The 21323-nt window shown below is 39.2% G+C and overlaps 1 protein-coding gene across 4 annotated transcripts in view; it reads right to left on the bottom strand.

Moving 5' to 3' along the window:
• The window catches only part of NCOA2 (nuclear receptor coactivator 2), a 188601-nt gene that overhangs the window by 116208 nt on the left and 51070 nt on the right, over window positions 1-21323 (bottom strand). For all 4 annotated transcript variants that reach the window (XM_071420868.1, XM_071420884.1, XM_071420858.1 and 1 more), the window contains one exon: window positions 2505-2748. The gene's annotated coding sequence lies outside the window, so the exon portion shown is untranslated. The remainder of the gene's footprint in view (window positions 1-2504; window positions 2749-21323) is intronic.

Raw genomic sequence — 21323 nt, forward strand, 5'->3', positions numbered from 1 at the left:
CTTTTTTCTTCTCTTATTATTCATACGTCAGCTTGTTGACTCTAAGACATTCTTAGGCATCTAGCATGTGAAGCCATAAACTGCTTTGTCATCTACAGTATTTTTCCCACATCTGCAAATCTACAAAGAATCAGTCCAAATGAGAAAACAGCAATAGGAGCAACTAAAACTCTATTAATATTTAAACTTTGTAAGTAAAACAGACTAGGCAAAAATGGAAATTAGAAAGAGAAATGCACTGGAGGAGGATTTTTTTAAAACCTGCTCAACTGCTTTACTACCAAGAACTTGATACAAAGCTGGAAGTCCACTACTTTAAAGACTATTAGTAATATTGATTAAAAACAGTGAAGCAAACTCATTAAACCAAAGGTAAAGCTTGAAATACTAGAAACATTAACCACATTATTACTGTATTCATAAAAACAAGACATTTTGACATGACCTACTTTAATAATAGTAAAAAAAGTAAAGAATATGGGCTCTAACCTCCTGACTCTACTGATCTTATAAAACACCATCTACTTTTCAGAATTAGCAACAGACTCGTGAAATTGAACCAATTTGTTCAACAGATGTTTCAGCTGACTCAAGAGAAATTTTACTTTTCTATTGTAGAAACAGAGTGAGCTGAGTAAAATTCCACTCTTATTAGCAGCATTTGAAGTATATTAGCTCATAATTAGCTGCCATTTCCATTCCTTCTTTGACAGAACAGAAAACATTTTCCACACCGGATTAGACGTGACACTGAAATAAAGTAGGCACATTGATAAAAACAAGTCACCCTCCTTCTCTCCCCCCCCCTCCTGTTTTATGGGACATGCAGGAATGGCAGAGTTTGTATTTTCCTTGGCATTCCTGTCCCACATGAGCTGATAATCTCCCTGGTGTGGCTGTGCCAGTGCACTGCCCTGCAGGCCCACAACACCCCTGCTGTTCCAGTCCCCTGCTTCCCTCCAGCAGGCTCTGCCAGTGCTGAGATCCTTTCGTAATGGCTGCTATTGCATCAGTCTAATTGCAACATAACTCTCAATACTCTAGATAAAGCAAATAATTTCATTTTTAACTTCTGCTCATAAAATACAGATTGTTTCCCTGCCACCCCCACTGCCTTTTTCTGTTTATTTTCAAAGATTTAAAGAAAGACTTGCACACTGCGCAGCAGTAGTCAAACAAAAATACCTCATGTTTTCTTAGAAAGCAGCACTTAGAAATATTGCTCAACACCTAAAGCATTAGTGCAGCCTTTCACAGAGCTGTATGTAGTAGATCCCCTGTGAGCAGGCTGGAAGGGGAACGTTCATTCTTACTCTGTGTATTTAATATAATATTCAGCCATTATAAAACCTTCATAGTTTTTTTCTCTCTCTCTTCCCTGCAATAGAGAGAAATAGCTTATCTGGCAAACACACTCACTATGTTTCTAGGCACTGAAAACACACTCTTGGTTAATTCATAAAACCTGATTTAATGTTTTTTGTGCATTCAGGTTAGCTAAGTTGAAACAATATTTAGCTTAACCATGCCTTGGCAAAAAAAATCTCTGTTATCTACTGGTTACAACAGCATTGCAGCTAGCTATGGACATCACACTGGGAAAATACAAACCCCAGGCATGAGGAAATGCAGATGAAATTCAGACTCCAAGTCATTTTGATAGTGGGCATTACAAGCACTACTTAGTATCTGATACAATAACCAGGCACAAGAGTCATGTGCCTGCAATGAATGATGAATTTACATGTCATTTTAATTTTATGTACATTTATTATCTGAGTTGACAGCATCAAAAAATGCTGTGCTTCTTGCACCCCAAATCATCTTGCACGATACGAATATCTACACTAAAACTAATCTGGATGCAAGCACTCATAGGAGGAAATATCAGAAGCTAAGTCCCAGAAAACCTAAACTTTGCCTTTGTTGGCTTTTGTGGCATGGTACACATTGCAGTTATGTCATACCATTTCCACAGCACCTCTGCACTGCTCAAAAACATACAAAATTACCACTAATCAAAACAATAATCTGTTTAACTCTTGGCATTTGGAGTATGGTCCTATACCTGATTTATTGCACACTACTCAAACTTTTTTTTGGAAGACAGAACAAGTGATTTCTTTGTGAATTCAATGGTGCTGCTGAGTGCTCCATCAACATAATGGTTAGTCCTACCCTTACCCTGTTACTCCTAACCTAGAATAACAGTGTTATTCCTAGCTTCCTAACTAAAGCACTGACAGCTTTAAGGTCAAAATGATTCTCCAGTTCTGAAGACAACTTTGTCTCCAGTTTGGCATAACTCAGACCTGATTTTTTCACAGCACTTGGCATTACCCTGTGCTTTATATAGCACCTCCAAACCTCAGCCCCCACTGCCTCACCCCCAGCCACCAGTGGTCAGTACTTTTCCAAGCAAGATCCCAAGATCTCAAGTCATCCACAAGAAAGCAAGACACAGTGAGCAAAGACATAAGAAAAGCTATGATTGAGCAGCTTACCTAGCATCACCTAGGAAGTCTGCAGCACAGCCAGGAAGGGAGTCCCACTCGCCAGGGCAGCATGCAGCTGCACAGAGCACCAGAATGGCTCCTGCCTTCTGCAATCCCCTGCCTTGTCCACCACGCACGTCCCAACTTCTGCTGGAAGTGAGGCGGGGTACTCCAGAGAACAGCCTTCTCCAATGCATCAACCAGATTCATTCCCAGAGCAAGTCCATCCTGTGCATGGAACAGAGCAGGAGTCCTGCAGGAAAAAAACCCCAGCACATTATCATGTGACTTAATACCATTAAATTGAAAGGCTTCCCCACAATGGGCCAAACAAAAAAGATTTGCAAAGATAAGCTCAGTTTTGACAATCCTTGACTTGGACACTGCCCCACTGGAAAAATGTTTGTATTCACCACTTCTAGAAATAAGAAACGGAGACATCAGACACTGTCACACTGGCACCTACAAAAAACCAGCAGTTGGTTTGAAATCTTCAGATGTACCATGCAGCTTTTGTGGGAAAGTAGTATCAAATTGGTTGCAAATGTGAAATTCTCTGCATGGAAATTAGCCATAGGTGATGACTGAAAACACCCTCAAAGAGCTTCTACTGAAATCAAAGAGTGTTTACTTAATATTCAAGATCTCTGGACCTTCTAGAAAAAACTTCTCTGCCTGTTTTCCTCGAGCCATATTCTCTGGCCCATGCTGATTCAAGCCCTGGTCCTTCTTCATTCCTACCTTCAGCACCCCTGCCAAGTCTCTCCTTACCCTGCTCCCCAAGGATTTTCATCTCTCCCAGCTCAGTCACTTCCAGGCTTGGCTGGCAGTGTACACTCTCCCCTTGACTCCCCCTTCTCCCTTCATTCCCCCAGTATTAACTGTCACTCTCCCACCACATCTGCCTCCCCTCTTCACAGTCAATGGCATTTTGGGGCCAGGACCACACTAGGGTCCCACGCATGTGTCAATGTCCCATGGGTTTGCTTCTGGCTCTCAGGCACCAGGGTACAAATCCAGCTTCCCTCTCCTCTTCCAGGCCACACAGCTCTCACATGCCCAAGACAAAGTGTGAGATCTGTCATTTCTTTAAAAAGTTAAAGTTTGTTTCGATCTGAGAATTTTGCAGTGCTGACAAAGGCAAAGCTGTGACTTGCAATCGGCTCTTCTTCCCCAGTGCCCTTCACCAGCGCTTCTCACACTCCAACTCCTAGTTTCTGTTTCAAAGGGAGGGACATGGAGCATTTCCAAAAAAAGACTAGGTTTTTTTGTTTCATTTGTTTGTGGGTTTTTTAAAAATCTACAATGAGAAACAACTTTTTCCACACATGCTCGCAGAGAGCGAAATTATTTTGGCAGCAAAAAAAATTAAGCTGGCGGCAACTGCCGAGCCCCAAAGGCTAACATTTTGTAAAGTTATAAAAAACTCCAAGGAACATCCTATACTGGGAAGTACCAGGCAGCCTTCCTTACTGCAACTTCTGGCACTCTCTTTTCAGCTTAACTCATTCAGCTCAAGAATTTTCAGCTTAACTCATTCAGCTCACTCCAACAAGAACTGTGCAAATCTTACCACCTGAGTGGTCAAGCTGAGGAGCAGCAGCTGTGGGTGGACAGTGCTGGGGTGAGCCCCATGCCATGCAAGCTGCCTTTGCCTTCAGCACCAGTTTTGTTGCATGCCTACAGCAATAGAGCAAACAGCATCATCGAAGAGTGCACAGCACAGCCGGCATTTCTTCAGATGTTTTCATCCTGGAAGTACCAATGACTGCCTGAAAAGCTACAGCTGCTCAAAAAGTACTCCCAGGCCAGGAAGACCTGAAGTAAAATGGGATAGCTTCATTCCTGATTACGGTCACACACAGCTAATAGAGATAATTTGAGCAAAACCATTTTACTTTACATTTGCAGTAAATCAGGAGCAGCCCTGTAAAGTTACAAAAGGGAAGGACAACTTCACACAGTACTATTGCTTGTGATCACCTGCCCCTGCCTGGAGTGGAAATAGCCTTCTTAAATGAAATACTGGGAGACTTCTTCTTTCCTTTTCTCTATTTAGCTATTTAGTTATTTATCTCAGCATGAAAAACAAATGCAGCATGCTATCAGTATACAAAAGAAATAATATATACAAAAGAAAAAACAAAACCTATCAAAACAGGTAACATTCTTTTAGAGCAAAGTCCAACTTACAGATTTTTATATTGAGCTCATAAGAGCAAACAGGGCAACAATTTCCCGATGGCTCATGTAAATATTCTGTACAAATAAGGTCCAGAAGAGGAGACCAGGAAAAGGAAAACATTTGCATGCTCACAGACAGATGCTAATTATGACATGGATTAAATGCAATATGACATTTATTTTTAAGAATAATAAGAAATAATTATTTCCAAGGCATGATTAGCCATTCCTGCAAGATCATATTTAGTCTAGAGACATTTGATGCACCTAATTCTTAACAACTATGGTAAAAGAAGTATGGGACCCACATGCACACTCCCAGAACAATTATGTTAATTTTTATGAAAATACACCAAGAAGCTTCAACCTCAATATGTAAAACAAAATGAGCATTAAAAGCTCACTACCATTTTCTAAAATTCCTTATAAATAATTTTATCATATTTTGAATTCAATTTAGCAATGAAACTGGCTATCAAGCATCCATATTAGCTATATGTACTTTTTTTAAGCCAGAATAATTATCTGATCACTAGTTACAGTTCAGATGAAAAATATAATTAGGTTGAATGAAACTTCAGTACTTCAATGTACAATCATGGAAAGTACACAAAACTTCTTGCTTAAAAAACAAGAGCAGAATTTCATGCACTATTTCATTTGGCAGAGTGTAACACATTTGCTGTCAGCAAAGGACTTTTTTCACTGAAGAAAAAGCAAAGTATCTGAATTCATACAGCATTGCCCAAGTGATTAGAAGTATCAGTCACTGCTAGCTGTCTCTCAACTGTAAGCAACTGCAATGGATTTTGTTCCTACAGACCACTATACTGTGTTTCTAAAAACACCTCTGAAATCCAGCAGACCTCCAAAAAGCTATGTGTTTGTTTAACATAAACTAACCTAATTATTTTGTCATCAAAATCAATATTTATGGACTAAAACACTATTTTTCAAGTAGAAAAGCTTTAATGTAAAACAAATCATAAAACACTGATAATGGATATGCTTGAAAAGGTTCTAGGATTGCACATATTTATATAAGATTTGTGAATGTATAAACACTTGGTTATATATGTCAAGAAAAAGGTGAGGCACAGTGCAATGAACTAAACATCTGAAGACTAAGCCTCTTTAGAACAGTGGATTCCTACAAGGACTTAAGACAGCTGGCTGAAGCATATCAAATATCTTCTCTAACAGCAAAGACGCATCCAAGTCCATAAATTCATTGTTTCTATTTATTTTATTTTTTTAAGTAGTTTCCAGCATTTTTGAAATGCAAATTATTCCCTGAAAGCTTTCAACAGCTATTTTTATTGCTAATACAATTATCACAAAGGCACACTACAATGCAAACAGTGTGCTTGCTATGATCAATAACACTGGCATCATTTGGTGAGGGATTCTTCTCTGTATGAATAAAACAAATTCTGTCATAAATTCTGTTAGGGAAGCTGATCTTTAAATCATCATAAGGAAAATAATTTCCTACAATACTAGAACTTTCAATCATCAGAAATCCCCAAATCATGATTCCTTTTTAATCTCAAGAAGTTTCTCAAAGAATTCTATAATCCTACATAACTATAAAATCCTATATACTACCACCAACATAAAAACTACTTCATGCATTGCTCAACATTTAAAGTGTAGTTTATTCTTTCATTTCAATCTGTTCAAATAACATGACACAATGAGTTCAGTATAAAACATTATGGTTCTTATGCAAATTAACAGACTCCCAACATTCAGGTTACTGCCCCACAATACACTGCACACAGCTGCTCACAGCTTGCCTTCACACTGAAAAGTAGATTAAAATGGAATAATGAACTTCTACCTGTATTCCATTGATTTTACTGACTTGGGGCATATTATTAAAAAAAAAAAAAAAGTTAGTTACAAATACTGACAACGGCACTTACAGCTTCCAGCTGCTGTGGCACTGCATCCCTTACTTTTGTGTTCCACTGTCATATGAAAAAAAGCCCTTGCCTTGGTGCCCTGGTTAGAGGAAAAAGGGTGGAGTTTCTAGCACTGTTTAATTCCATACCACCCACGTCATGGTGGGGACATGGTTCCAGCAGGAGGAAGCTGAGGCTGGAAGCAGAACACTGGGAGGGCGCGTGCAGCTCCCAGGGCCAGCTCGGCTGGCCTTGTCCCTCTCTGCCACCAGCAGTCCCTTCCCCGTTCCTCCAAACGTCACCATTTCTGGTTTGGTGCTGAAAGACAGCACCAGCCAGCCCCAGAAAAAAAAAAAATGGAGCCCGCTGGAGCTACATGGAGCACACTGGAGCCGCATCCATGGCAGCCACAGCAGCCGCTGGAGCTGCTGCTGGAGCCCGAGATGCGGCCAGAACCACCGAGCAGAGCATCCCAGTCCCACTCCCACAGTCAGGCCAAGAGGAAGGGTCCCCTAAGCTGTTTCAAGGCCCTGTCACACCCTACCAGGTTTAGTCTGTTTTTCCACTGTTTTCCAGCTGGGAGGGAAGTAAGGCCAGGAGCATCCCTGCCATTGTTTTCCATTGCTGCCTTTGTTTTCCCATCCACCACATGGCTCAGCATGGGGCCAGTTGCCATTCTGCCTTTGGCTGGGAAGCCACACTGGGTTCTGTCTTCAGGAAGTGGTTTGGTTTGTCCAGTGGTAAATCCTCTGTTGTGAGTAAAACATTCACTTTATTACATTCCTTTATTAACATTGCTGTGGTTATTGCAATTTTCCACTAAATTGTGATTCCATTTTATAATCTCTCCTAGTGTTTCCTCCACTACCAGAAGCGGGGTGGGGGGTGGGAAGGGGGCAGCTTGAGTGGCTTTAATTTTCCCCCTGAGTTTTGAACTAGCACACTCAGAAACCAAGTCAAGCACAATGAGCACCCACAACACCAGCCCTCCACTGTTAACCCTAGCCACCATTGAGAGTTCAAGGTAATCCAGTTTCAGTCAAATATTCTTCAGGTCAAATGACTTTTCCATTCTTTAGCAAGTATTGAGGGAAACACCAGATGCAAAGAGTCAACTATGCCATAGCTTTGTGGTACATCAGCACTGTTCTGCCTGACTAAAGCTTGGTTATGTCATGAGCACTTCTTTGAGACCACCATTTAAGCTCACCTCACTTTGTGTACTCTACAAGAGAATTTGTTTGCCTTAGTCTGTGAACAACAGTGCCAAAATAGCTACAGAACAAACAGTAAAGAGGTATATAGCAGTATGTAATCCATATGCTGTCTACTAAAATAAATCTACTTATAGTCTGCTGTTTTCAAAACAATGCACCTGAGTCTCAGATTTGTGACTATCAGAAGTCATATACTTAGGAGTGATTTAACTTATTTTTAAAGTAAATCAGAATTATAAAAGCAAAACTAAGTACCAGCACAGATACAAGGATATCGTGCATAGAAAGTTAACAAAAAGCCCTTAGAATAAATGCATATACACCTGTAGTGTGTATATGCACTCTGGCCACTGAGATGGCTCTTAGGATATATCTCAAGGTGAAGATCACTCTTGGCACACATGTGGCTTTGGTACTGTACCAAAGCAAACCTTGTAAAGTTATCTCCCTCTTATTACTGTGGCTTGCAGCAGAAATACACTGTGACCCTTTATTTTTGTGAGCAAACCCCCATTTCTGCTACAGGGCTTTAAGACTATTATAAAACTATGCTTTAATTTTCACCAATTTTTCAGAAATCTTCAGAAATTCAAAACTACATGATATAATTCATACATTTTCCAGAGACACAAGAGAGTTCTCCAAAGAGCAGAGAATAAAAAATAGGAGAACTGAGAAATATTATTGCTTCTAAACACATAAAAATGCATGTTATTCATAGGTTCCTTACCAAAATAATGAACAGTAAATTCTATTAACCTCTATTATACTGTTTGTGCCTAATTTGAGAAATTCTTTGAATAAAATGTCCTTTTTTACAATACCTTGCTATGCCAACAGTGTGCTTAGCTCCAGAAACTTTAGGTTCCGAGCCTCAAATCCATGATGAGAAGGAGCAGAGAATATTTTCTTACAGATACTGTGTGAGGAAATGTGAGTGTGGTGCCTCAGTGCTTGACAGCTCTGATTTAATACACTGATTTCTCCTCTACTGTCTGGGCTACATTTGTAAAACTTAATAATCTCCTTTTTGGTATATCTTTGGAACCCACAAATCATTCCTCTCATGGAAACCACCCCAAACACCATCACATTATTCTGGCAAGAAATGCTCAAAGTGTGCTGTCACACCAGAGTACTGAGCCAACCTAACAGTTCACTATTAAAAAGTTCCCTGCATTCATCCTATGCTGCTCAGTTTATCTTGCCATGCCAAACTGTCTCAGCCACTTGTGGCTGCTTCTCCCCTTTGCACAGACAGATTAACTCTTGCTAGCCCAAAGACTAGGAATCAGGCATGTTCACTGCCAGGTAAGTACATTTGATTAAGCTAGACCAGCCCTCTGAAATCTGATGACTACTGTCAGCTCCTGTCTCTTTCCAACTGAGGTTGAAGAATCTCTGAATACTCTAAACAGCAGTTTCCAAGCTGCAATGCATGGCTGCTAGCCTCCATAACTGCTCTGTAATTAATCTGGCAAAACTATATAATACACCAGCATTATAAGTGCCTAAATTTTACAAAGTGATAGCAGTAGCCAGTTAAGAAAATTTAGTTAGGGGAAAACATCCTCAAAAACTTAGGGAAGCACTTAGCAACAAAGCTTGCCTGTCCCAGGTCCCTATACAAGAAGTGAAGAAAGCCCCCAGTACATCAACCTGCCCCACTCATGGTTCCAGCAGCACTTCTCTCACCTTCAGCCACTGTGGTGGATACACTTCAAACTCCACAGTGCAGCAGTTACAAAAGTTTTTGTAAGTTTTTCAGCAGAAAGGGTGGAAAAAATCAACGCCAACTTCAGTATTTTGGTTCAAGTTGCACTGCCTGTTTTTTTTTTTTTACATTTCTTGCCAAGCATGGGCTTTTTCCCCCTTTAAGCCAAGTCACCATCAATTCACTATGAAACCCATGGAGACATGGGTTAGCTTCTCTGTCACAATCTGGTTTTAATGTGAAATGGTTTTAATACTTACCTCCAGTGGCAGTTACAACATAGAAACTGAGAATTATTATATATTAATCCTACGCATTCCCAAGTCACAAAAGAACATAGAGCATTTAAATACACATTTCAAATGAGAGAAATCTACTAAATTTACTAAGACTAATACTATGCATATACATTTATATAGATTACATTATATATAAAAATATAAAGTTAAACATTATATAAAAATATAAAACAAAATTGAACATTATCTATGAAAATATAAAACAAACACAACATATATATTTAATTTCTAATGTCTAAAAAAGCTGTCCCAAAAGTGCTATTTAATTCTTCTAAAAATCAAACCAGTTCCAGTGTTATGACTAAATTTGGTGACTCATCTTCTTTGGTTCCAGGATTTTTCTGCAGATAGCCCCAGAAATAAAGAAACTGCTGTTTTTTCTGCTGAACACAATTGGAGTTAAATTGCATCTCTCTCTCGAGAAAGAGAGAGAATATTATATTGGTTTCAAGTGTTCATTAAGTGCAAGTGGGATCAAGTGGAAAAGCTGCTATACCTACAGCTCAGTGCAACTGCAGTCCCCAGCTTTCACCAATTAATGTTCTCATGCAAGGTAGGGTGCAAAGAAATTCTGACTACACATAAATTAAAGGAGGTAAAGAGAGCTTCACACTTTGCTGCAACCATCGGTCACGCTCACTGCACCTATTCAGAGCACCCTGAACACCCCCTTGCCACGTTTCTGTCCCCCTCTATTTCACAGACTATTGACCCACCTTATCCACTCCTTGAGTCACATGAGCACGACTCCTCCCTTCAGCCCCTTTTGGGGAAGCTAAGGGCCATTAACATGACTGCTACCTGACTGGTTTCTAACCAGGCAGGCCAGTTTTACTGCTACCTTAATGACTACAAAGGAGACAACTGCATTTTCCAGTTTTCTGAGTAGCCACTCCAGCAGGGCACATGTGGAAAAACTGGTGCACACGCCTGTCCATGGCCCTGCAGACTCCCAGCTCTTGCATCACATTGGTGGCTGATACCCCTGCACATGCACAGGGCAGCTGAGCATGCAAACCAACCACCTCTAGATGCAAATGATTTTTCTTCTATAAAAAGTGGCCAGCTGGGCATGCCTAACTCTATTTCTCCTCTTGCATGACAGCAGGACAGATTCCCATGTCTACCAACAGACTGCAAAAGGTTTTGTAAACCATCCTTTGGTTACACCAGGGCTTCCTGCATCACATTTCTTCTTGTTCCTCTTTCACCTCACTTCCCATACCCCTCAAATCCTCATTCCCATCTATCTTCCTCCTGGGCATGTCACAGGTCTATCAGAGTGCCACAGATCTATCAGAGTGCCAGCTCTGGGAGCTGTACTAGGAGGATGGGCAGAGGCAGTTTGGGATATTACACTGGAAGGTGTTAATGGCCACCATCAAATGGTTCTTTCATCTCCAGGCAATTCCAGAGCTGGGCCTGCTAACCAGATGCAAGGGGCTCCCTCTTCCCCCCTCATGTCTTCCTTCTGCATCCCAGACAAACAGAAGTGCCATCAACTTGAGTCCAAGGCCCTATAAACCAATTAGAGGTTTATTTTGAACTTAAAAAGAAGAAAAGGACTGTTTTGCCTTTATAGATGTCAGAAGGAGTTTGCAAACCAACAGTGCAACTCTGAAAGAGACTCTTGTAACAACTCCTGTCTGCTTAAGAGGTGGCTGAAAATATGCAATTTGATTGCTGAAGTTTAACAACATTTGAAATCCTGAGAAGTTCTTACCACAGTATGTATAAAAAAGAATTTTTAAAAGCTTCAAAAACTAGATGAAAAGCATGTAAGATTGGTTAGGTGCTTTCTACTAATTAGTACTGCTTTTATTATACAGGGCAAGAAAATGACAATTTTTTTCCTAAACTGGCAGTGAACAGCCAATTCAATAAGCTGCGTTTTTGTTTTCTGTGACAGGGCAGTGGAAAAATCTCTTTCATTTATTAGGTCTGCAGAGACCAAAACTGGCTGGGTGTCAAACCTGCTTTATAAAAGCCCAGATCCATTCAGCCATGTGTAGATTCCATAATTCTTTATGACCTGTTCTCAGTATCAGCTTCACAAAAGATGAAACTTTCGTGTCTTCCAGCGAGTGTTAGTGCAACCCTTTATAAAATGAAGCAAAACCTGAACTGACAGTTCAACACAGAAAGGAAAAAAGCCCACCCTAATGGCACTGCCAAATTAAATTAGTTTTAGATTTTTTTTCCAGATGAGCTTTGCATAAAGATACAAAATGAGGTCCCCTATAATGGTGGATAAGCAAGCTGCATAAATATGTAAATTTTAATAGCTCATTGCTCCATGCCCCACTGCATGCACCTATGCTTAAGTGACAGTTTCATCACCTCACTAGTGATTGCAGAGTATCCAGAATTTGTCATGGGGACAGACAGGGCAAGGCCTTAAGCTGAAAGGTCTGATGGCAAACTGAGATAGTAAAACAAACTTTTTTTTTTAGGAGGATGGGGCTTTCAAGACAGAAGAAAACTAGGAGGGTGGAATGACTGACTGGCTTTTAACTACAAAAATAGCTAGATGGCTTTGATAAACTGAATAAAACGTGTTGCCCTGTTAAAAACTACCTCTCACATCAAATCAGGTGCACACTCTATTATATCCAGGGGAAAATATTAAATTTTAATTATCAGTAAACATACCCAGTATCACATTCTTACATTTTTTACAGCAGAAGCTTATGAATAACAGCACTCATAACACTTTACAATCTCAGACTGTGAAACTGGAATAACTAATTAATAATTTTATTCAAGTGAAATATTCTTGGCTGTGCTAAGATTCTTCTGGATCTGTCTATACTCACAGCATTTGCTTGAATTGTCCCATTGTTTTGGCAATGCATTTTTTTATCTACTGCATTCTTTAAGGTAAAAAGAACTACAAGCTAACTCACAAATGTTTCCCACATTATTAAGTACTGTAAATAATCACTTTACCATTAAACCAAGGAATTCTTGTGAAACATGCAATATGCTTCACATATGCTAGAAGCCTAGTGTCTCATTCCATACCCAGTTTGTAATCTTGCATCTGACACATATGTAAACATCAGTAGTCTTAACAACACCTTTCCAAGCAAGCTACATGTATTTATCAAGACAGATAAAGATGCACACATGCGCATGATTTTCTTCAAAGTCTAATAAAAGCTGCAGGGTCTTTAAGTCACCGGAAAATACGTGTGATTTTTATCACCACCACATAAACAGCCTTCTTTAATAGTCCTCTCTTCAGTATGCAGCCTGCAGATCACAGCAGCACAGAGACTCTGAACTTCAGTTTCGTTTTCACAAGAGCACAGGGAATGTTACACAGCACCATTTCTCAAACAGGGAAGGGAATCTGTGCTCCTCACACACAGATTTGCCACAATTCAAACTTCTGCCATCATCTGCTGATGGTTTTAGGGTAAGGAGTGAAAATTTTAGAAGTAAACAAATGCAGCATTCATGAATACAACATGGAAACAATTTAGAACTGTTTTAGGAATAGGATGCTCTAATCTGGCTCATTTAACATTTTAGAAATCTGCTGCAAAACATTAAAACTCTAGTCTAATCTTTGTTCCTCATTTGAAGCAGAACAGCTTTGTACTGCCTCTAAAAATAGGGAGGGAGCAGTGGGGGATGGGAAGGGGACTGCATAAGAGGATAAGTGGGAGAACTGATACACCATACTGGCAGTAATTTTAAAAAGACTAGGGACCAGCATTCTTAATACTATGGCTTTCCTAACAAAGTCAAGCACTTTCTCAATTACCAAATAAAAAAGGTCATCCTGTACTTTTTATTTTGTACATGCACACGCGAAGGAAAAAAAGAAAAGTTTTGTTTCATCTATTACCAAAACCATCATTCTGCAGTCAACACTTTTAATGAAATACAGGCCAAAGGATTAGTCAGAACAGATCCATGGAAAACAAAGGAAATCTGTATGAAAATACAGATAACTAAACTACATAACTAAACCCAAAAGAGAATCCTGCTTAAGTACCTCCAAATATTGTCCTACAAGGGTCCCTGCAAGGGCTTCCATTCACCCCAGCTCCACAGTTGCTCCAATTAGCAGCAACTGTAGTAGCCACTGCCCTGAAGATGAGAAAGTATACTAACATCATCATTAAGGCCCTGAATTAAGTATCAAATGTGTCTGCAATATAGTCCATGTGTGTTAGAAGTCTTAAGAAAATTCTTTTTTCAGAAAAGGAGCAGTCAGGGATCTGGCAGGGAAGGCTATGGGTGATGGTACAGGGAAGGCAGTTGCTGCTGAGCTGTTGACCAGCTGGAAAGACAAGTTATTTCAAAGCTACAGCATCACAAACAAGATAAGAAAGTAAACTAATTGTGTCTGTCACAGGGAAACTTGTGATGAGCCAGAGGATGGGCACGAGCATGGAGCATCACCAACACAGCACTGCAGGCCTGGCTTCGAGAGGCAGAAGCAGCACAACCCAGCACTTTCCATGGCTAAACATTAGGCCCATCTCAGCTGAGGCTTTATGTGAGTAAACATGACTCCAGGAGTTTTTTTCAGAAAGTTATTTTTAAATACCTGACCATATGAGCTTCCTTGGAATAGGAAAAAAGGGGAGGCAAAACTAAACAGTCATTACACATATATTTAAATATAACATTTAAAAAACCCACAAAATATTTAAACTTACTAGAAATGTTCGCTTTCATTTTAATTTTAAAGTTGGCAGTGGACCTGGACCAAAAAAAGGTTATATTCTAACTGAGATGAAGCAGTGTGGATTTTCTAAAACCAGTCTTTAAAACATGTAAGAGGAGGGGAAAAACTCCCAAACTTGCCCAGGATCTCTCACTTAGAAAGTGGCAATTTGGGTTTGAGCTCTTACTCAGAGATGTGCTAAAATCACTCAGAGCTAGAAGAGCTGAAATAGGAAAGGAAAGTGCACAACAGGAGAATGTGGCTGTACAGAGCTCAGTTAACAACACTCATATCAACACATTAGGTCAGGAGGTTTGACACAGAGTTTTCCCAAGAAGCATTTGCACTAATGCCAAAAAAGTCTTTATCTACTTCTCTTTTAAAATACGGACATAAACACATCTGGATCTAAGTAAATCATCTCCAAAGATGTAGTAGGATGCTCGTGGTCACAAGCAATAAACATTATCAAGAGAAAAGGCTGAGACCAAGAAAGAAAACAATTACATCTAATGGCATATTTTGGAAATATTGATTCTGTTTTCTGCTGGAAATCTAAAACCAGTATTTTTCCAGCAGTACTTGTTAATATATTTAGAATCAAATTCTGTAACAATACCTAAAATTACAAAGCAAACAACTGCTTGAAAACATGCTTTCAGTACACAGAGGGAATATCTGTTTATCAGTCAACCTCAAATCAACTGTCCCCTTCTGTTTACTTGGGATACTTTTACCTGGCACTAGCAATAACACATGCAAAAATTTGCATAGTTCTGCCACAGTTGTGGTTAATTATCCATTGCTGAAGTCCTCAGCAAAATTATTTGTCAAACAAAATGTCATGACAATGAAATAGCAGAAACTGACAATGGAACAGTAACATTTAAATATTAAAATTACATTACCTTATCTCCATATATGACAGTAATTAATAGCCACTGAAAGAATGGGACTTTTCCTGGCATGCACATTGCCTTTCAAAACTACTTAATTGCTTACTCCCTAATATTTCCTTAGTTTTCTAAGCATGGACTTTTATATGATCACAAGAGACTGATTTTTTTTATTTCAAGGAAAGTACACTCACCCCATATCTCAGAGTGGAAAACACAGACAGCTAAGCCTTTTCTCAAGTAATAAACTCCCAAAAGAAAACCCCTCAAGCCCACTCCCTCTTCCCCGGAACCCACCAACAGAAGAAAAATACCAGAAACAGCCAAACCCAAGTGATACTGGTTAATACTTATGGGTTTACTAATTTTAATATTTGGATAGTCAATATTATTTTCATTTACTATGTGTATGTCTGCATTTCTGGAACAACATAGCTTCTATTCACATGGCAAAACACCATCTGCTACAGACTATTTATTTTCCTTTCTGCTACATACACCCCATACACCTGAGATGATCTGATAACTTACTTCTGGTTTTGCACAATTACTGCAGCTAATGAAGTTTGTGGTTGTTTATTAGAGAGAGAAGGAAGAGCTACATCAGCTTTAAACCAAGAACTCTGTGATGCTGTATGAATCTTTCCTACACTGGCCATTTTAAATGTCCATTTCATTACAAAACAGGAATTTCTTTTAATGAGCTTCTAGAGTTCCTCTCAAAGTACACAACTTAAAAAAAAATACTAAAAAAAAAGAAAAATAGATCCCCAGAAAGACCATGAGCACTCATACCACATGTACCACTAATCATCCACAGAGACAGAATAAACCTCTCTATTACATACACATTCCAGTACCAGCAAGTTGTGCACTTACTTATATTAGCAAAATCCCTACACATCCCAGAACCCTTCCTTCTAACCAGTGTTTGGGTTAATGGTTGGAGTCAATCCTCTTTGAGGTCTTTCTCAACCTAAATGACTTCTATGATCTAAGGTAATGCTTTTTGGGTTCCCTCACCTCAAAGAGCTGATGAAAGGCTAAAGGCAATGAACTAAAAGGGGAATGAAATAAGACATGTAATATTTACAAGAGAAGATTTGGAGTTCCAACCATAAATTAGCTTTCTTCAAATTTTATTCCTTAGTATTTATAACCAGTTACAAGATAATAGTTAATTTGGCATGAGTGCAGCTGAGTATCTGCAGGAGACTAAAGCCATTAAAACCATCTGCAGACACCAAGTGGAAGTAAGTGATCCTAGGGCTACTTCTTTCTGCTATTACCTTTGTATCTTGAAGAGGCAGTGCTGCTTTTCCATCCATATAAACCTTCTCAATGTTCAACAGAGTTAAGTTACAAAACTGAAAGAGGAAAAAGCACCCAAAAACCCCTCACAAAATCACTTCACCCCATCAAAACCAGGTTTCACGTGACAATAAGGGCTCTGATCTTGCTCACTTTGTTTCCACGCTAGGGTACGCCAAAAACCCCCACACAACTACAGCAGAGGAATAGAAAATCAAGCTCTTGAGTTAGGACCTAACTGAGCTTGCCTGAGGAAATCAGTTTCCTCACATGGATGAATTATAATGCATCTAACCACACAAATTCCAACTGTGCTGCCCTCTGCACTCCACCACAGTATTCCCTGCCTTCGATGTTTTGTCTTACTTCCATTGCCCATTGCATGACCGCACGCACCACCTGGTGCAGCATTCAGAAATGCTCGGTGTCGAGTATTATTTTCATAAAGGCACTTTCTATGAAGTTCACAAGTAGGCTGACCTGCTTCACTTACAGTATCATTTGTGTTTAGGATCAGCTTTTAACATGAGCAACAGGCAGCATCTAAAGGGAGGTGATTATTATGGAAACTTAGGCCTTTCTTTTCCACAGTACTTAGGAAATACATTCATTTAAATATTCAAACCACGTAATCTCCTGACTCAAAGTACAGCTTCTCCTTGAGAAGACTGAGCACTCAGCATTTTTGCAAATCAGGCTGAAGCTGAGCACATGCAATCAAGATGAATACTCGGTGCCGACCTCCAAAAACGCTGAACGACATGCGAGCGTCACATGGGGGGCTGGTGGCAGAGCCTGGCATAGAATTCTGTTCTTTACAGCTGCCTCGCTCAGAAGATTATTTTTTTGACTGTAATCCTTGCCCAATTCAGCTGTAGGCAACACCTAGCACAAAAACCTGGTGAAGATGGAAACTGAAAATCAGATTTCATATTCGTATTGAGATCTGTCAGCATATCCAACAGTTTGGCTTTAAATATCACCTTCTCCAACTTTTGCCCCTTTTATCAGCTTTAGAGGCCACAATTTTTTATTAATTAAATTTTATTTTCTATATATGCACATTTCTACATATTTATATATCTCATATAAAACCAGGTTTCTATGTTTTATATATCTATAAAAGACTACAGACAAAATGTTAATGAAATACTAATCAATCTGACTTTGGGATGGGGGCATAAGGGAGCCAATTCTATCATTTAAACAAATTAAGTGTGAAAGAATGAAGTACTAATTTTGGAGAAAAAAGGTCATTTGATGAAAAATGTCTCAATTAAATGTGAAATACATTAAAAATATACTGCTAATGCAACTCTGCTTTTTTGGCATCATATTTGTTGCTGAACTGCTCATTCATGATCTACTAGCATGAGCTTGAATACAAATGCAATATTTAAATTACACAGCCTCAATTCAAGATGTCTGTGAACTAAAAAAAAATAAACTATTTCAAAAAGCCAGGTGTTGATCATGCTGGGGAACTCACATGATAACATCTGACACCTTTCCCTTTGGGTTCCCTTTGAAGGACACTCACACTATTTATGTGTGTAGTGAGTAAACACCTGATCCCATTACAGAGAAGAGATTAACAAACCAGAAGATCTGTTGTGATCTATTGCTCTCTCTCTGTGTAGGTATTTCACTGAGCAGAAGGACTGGAAGAAACATGAGCAAAAAGTGATAGCAAATTTATTTTTTTTAAACTAGAATTACAGAGCTTGTTTGAGGAGAAGAAAGTCCTGATTCCTACTCCTTTGCCCCAAGTCTTTTTCTATTTTGGTTTTCTGGGAGCTTTTTTGGTGGCTCTGGAGCAAAATAACAAATAAATACTATTTTTCAAAATTCATACGGGAACATTGTACTGCCCTTGCACAGCTACTGCTGGGGAGGAGGGACTGGACAGCAACCTTCACTTCATCACCTGAAGTATCCCTGAGCTCTCTTTCTGGAACATATTGTATCTTAGCATGTAACATGAAAGCTACTTATCATTCCTTCTCAGTAAGAAACTTCTCAGTATATCTAAATTTTCCACATGTGACAAGTTTAGGTGTGAGTGTGGGGCTGCTCAATAAAAAAGAAAAGTCTACATTACCGGTGCAGATAACTCTGCAGGATAAGCCCATGACGTTATGGATAGAAGTCAACAAACTAACCCAGTATGTTCAACTACTCTGCTGTTTCATATCCTCCTGAGCCTTCCTGAGCCAGGAAAGGCAAGTGTTTCATCATCAGCTCAAGAGCTCAAAACATGTGAGTATTAATTTTTTTAAAAATAAAAATACAAGAGAAATACACTTTTCATTTTCTGTGCCATTAATTGCAAAGCTACAGTTTTCTCCTTGGGTTGCTTTGCTTTTTCCTTTGTTACTTTCTACTATCACAAGCTACTGGTTTAGATCTGGCTTCTCCCTCCATCCTGCCTTGCTTTGATTTCTTTCACATCATTCCCAAGTACCTTAATTCTCTTCATAATATTAATAGTTTTCAATCAGTTTAAATCTGCAGTGTTGGTGTCTTATTGAGACTTTTTTAAAGCATTTCTTTTTCAAATCACATGGCTTATCATTTGTGTATTTCACACTTTTTGTAGTGTAAAATACAAATACACACAATTTATGGTGCACCTAGCTTTAGAGAGGTCCTTTTTGTCCACCCTAACTAGTCTGGACTTGATCATGCCTTGAAATTTGCAGCATTTTTTTGTTGTGTGCTCACTCATCCTTTTTAATTCAAACAATGGGATAAAATGCCTTTTTTTCTCAAAGTGTGGTGCACAACATCTTACATAAGGACGCTGCCATCTCCATATTTGTAATGCCCAAAGTAATGGTACTACCAGAGGGAAACTTAGTATGTATTCCTCAGTTTGTAATCTCCCATGGTATCCTCCTTTTCTCCCCTTCTTCATCTCTTGGGAGGGTCAACCACTCTCATCTACAGTGTGACTTCAGCAGATCTTCATCTTACACTCTGTTACAAACATTTAGAATTATCTCCCACAGGGCTGTCTTGAAAAATCACAACTAATTAATGACAGCATTTCTAACAAAGTCAGGTTCCCTCATTAGTCTGTTTCAGTTTTCCTATCATAAATCTGCATGTGAAGTGGGAAATGTAATTGCTCACTCTCCTAACAAAAGTGAATGCTTTTCTAAAAAACCTAATCAGTGTATATATACTTTTTTTCCTTTGCTATATATTTATAACTTTGATCAGATGTCAATATGCTGGAAACAGCAGTCTAAAAAGTCCACAATGATTTCCCAAGAGACTCCTTAACTTGATTCTTGCCTCATTTTCATCTAGCTGCCTTTTGGGGAAGTAAGTTCACTTCATTCACCACCATCTTCATTTCACTGGAGTGGAAAGTGAACTGAATGGAACCAGGAGGATTCCAACCACAAAGAAAAAGAAATATACTTCAAATGAGAAGCAGAAGGTGGCATTAACTATGGACTGCAAGTGTTTTGCAGCAAAAGTCAATCTCAGCTGTACTCAAATTAGCACAGCTGCAGAATTACCATCTGCATACCAGCACGCATGACACGACGGCTTCATCACTTTGCTCAAATTAAAGTCCAGCATCACTGAAGTCCTCCTAAATTAATTTGTTTTCAAAGACACGTTAAATCCCTAAATTATGTCAACACTCATTGCAGAACATGATCACAACTCCATTTAACAAGTGGCTGTTTCATTTTGCTGATGACATCACTTAGGAAGGAAGGTGCTTTGTATTAGAATGGCTGGCACCCTGCATCTCTGCTTTCTGACTCCAGTTTATCTTACCCACCTGAGTGTTCTCCATCATTATTTCTCGTGCACACAAAGATCTGCCATTCATTAAGAGGGCATTATTAAATTAGTATCATAATCTGTCTCTGACCCACATAACTTAAAAAAAAATCAGAAGATCAACTTTGTTTCCCTGATTAATGAAGCTAATAAAACAGCAAGGCAAGACAATGCAATAGTCTCAGTCCATGGATATATAAACAACAGGAACCACACAGATCCCTTTCATTAATTAAGCAGAGGTAAGAAATAAGAAAAAATTAAGCTATGATCTCAAAGTAGAAAAAGACTGATTTGAAGACGATATTTTATTATAGTAGTTCTAAGATGTCTCACACATTTTAAATTTTACCAAGACTTAAAGAGAATCATAAAATTACAGAATCACAGAATCATTGCAGTTGGAAAAGACCTTGAAGATCATCCAGTCCAACTCTTAACCTCACACTGCTGTATTCACCACTAAACTATGTCCCCAAGCACCACAGCCACATGCTTTTTGAACGCTTCCAGCAGGGATGATGATTCCACTTACTTCCCTGGGAAGCCTGTTCAAATGCCTGACCACCCTTTCAGTGAAACAATTTTTCCTTATATCCAATCTAAACCTCCCCTGACACAGTCTGAGGCCATTTCCTCTTGTCCTGTCCCTTGTTACCTGGGTAAAAAGACCAAGCCCCATCTCACTACATTCTCAGGAGAGCGTGTAGGAAGCTCCCATGAGTCTCCTTTACTCCAGGCTGAACAACTCCAGCTCCCTCAGCTGCTCCTAGTAACATTTGTGCTCCAGACCCTTCACCAGCTCCTTTGCC

The sequence above is a fragment of the Agelaius tricolor genome, unplaced genomic scaffold, assembly GCF_023055355.1.
Source record: "Agelaius tricolor isolate 1412-34295 unplaced genomic scaffold, bAgeTri1.0.p SCAF_2, whole genome shotgun sequence".
Taxonomy (NCBI): Eukaryota; Metazoa; Chordata; class Aves; order Passeriformes; family Icteridae; genus Agelaius; species Agelaius tricolor.